Genomic DNA, 1721 nt, shown 5'->3' on the forward strand with positions numbered 1-1721 from the left:
AAGTTAAATATTTAGATTATAAACTATGACATTTATAAATGTATGAATCATATGGTGAAAAACTGACTGAAAAATAAATCTGTTCTTTTTTTCTTATAAAAGTCTAAATAAAACAAAAATATTGGTGGTAATTTTTGACTGTAACTTTACAAACAGCACGCCACAGTTGTGCATTTCTCGAGGAGTGCTAGATTTTAGATTTGGTGTCATTTTACTCTCCACTGACATTTGACCTGAACATATGTGGTTGTTGTGACTCTCTGACGCCCCCTGCTGCCCTCAGGTGTAACAGCAGGCAGCTGTCGGCACAGATGAGCCAGCAGAACACAGTGAAGACGCGGTCAGCGCGCAGGGATCGGTGAGTTTTTCTCCTCTGCTCCTTCACTCCGGTGTTTGTTGGCGCCATGTTTACCTCCGTTCGACCGCAGGGCTCAGCGGGAGGCRCGAGCCTTCAGCCCGGACAGACTGTGCGGCGCACAGACGGTGCAGGACAGTCTGCTGGGCTGCACGCCTTTAAGGTGGGAGGTCCCTGTTCTGCAAATGTTCCATGACGTGCAGATGGGGGGTTTGCAAGGGGTTCTCACGTCCATGCAGTCACCCCCTCCCTCCCTCCCTCCCTCATCCTCCAGCAGGCTTCCCCCAGAAACCTGCTGTTTGTTGCYGAGAAGAGAAGGCAGTGGACTCAGACCTGCCACACTGCACACTGAAACAAAGGCCCAGAGCTCTCAGGCKTATTTCACCTTGTCAGTAAATCTGCAGCTGTTCATAAAACTACAGTTTGTGCAGAAACGATGAAGGATCTGATGCTTCTAATCTAAACTGAACAAATGACTACAGAGATGTACGGACTGYAGAAGAAGAGGAAACAATCAACATGTCTCTAGGACAGAGCTTTAAAAAGAAAACTGACTCTGATGTGGGTTTCCCACTTTGTCCTTTTTAAACAGTCTGTTTTAGAGCAGAGTTTACAAATGCTTCTTCTCTGTGTGATAGAGCTTTAAGCAGCATTAATGGRTGGCAGGGTGAACTGTGTTTACAGATGATGTGTGGAAGTGTTCAGTGGCCCCTGAGGGCCCAAAGATCACAWCCAATGTTGACTTTCAGCCTTTGAACGTAGAGATTAATACAGATTATAATAATCTGTTGATGAGATTATAAACTGTAGATAATGGCATATTTAAATTCTTCATTATTCTTAAATTGTTTCTGTAGTTTTAGACAGTATTTTGCAAACTGGTAAACCTCTGCCCATCTTTACTTCTCAGACATTATGTGTTTGTATTTACAATTTATTTTGTAAATCCAGATTAGTATTTMAAGGACTGTACAATTTACAGATTCTCAAACTTGATCAAGACAAGCATTTTCATTAAGTAGGAATTAAAATCTTACAAAGTATGTGGAAGTAGACCRAGTGCAGAAAATGTAGAGAAGAAACTGTAAGCAAGTAAACTATAAAGTCATTTATAAGAGCGTTTAGAAAGGGTAATTCTCCAGCATCAATATGTCTAAACTTAAAAGAACATATTTCATCTTAAAGGGGACATATTCAAAATCCACTTTTTTAGCTGTTRAAGACATTGTGTGACGCCTCGTTTGGATTTAAAGAGACAGCCTCAATATGTGTAGATCTGAGTCACTTCAGAACAGGGGTGAAGGAGGGGCTTCTGGAGTTAAGGAGGAATTCAGACCATATCATTGCAGTTCCACTTTATATACTA

General features: G+C 41.5%; 1 protein-coding gene across 1 annotated transcript in view; it reads left to right on the forward strand.

Moving 5' to 3' along the window:
• Nucleotides 1-148: 148 nt before the first annotated feature.
• Nucleotides 149-1721, forward strand: part of hivep2b (HIVEP zinc finger 2b) — a gene marked incomplete at its 3' end in the record, with an annotated part of 49169 nt that continues 47596 nt past the window's right edge. Inside the window, 1 exon segment of the mRNA XM_014028219.1 lies at nt 149-358.

Source organism: Austrofundulus limnaeus, unplaced genomic scaffold (assembly GCF_001266775.1).
Source record: "Austrofundulus limnaeus strain Quisiro unplaced genomic scaffold, Austrofundulus_limnaeus-1.0 Scaffold728, whole genome shotgun sequence".
Lineage (NCBI taxonomy): Eukaryota > Metazoa > Chordata > Actinopteri > Cyprinodontiformes > Rivulidae > Austrofundulus > Austrofundulus limnaeus.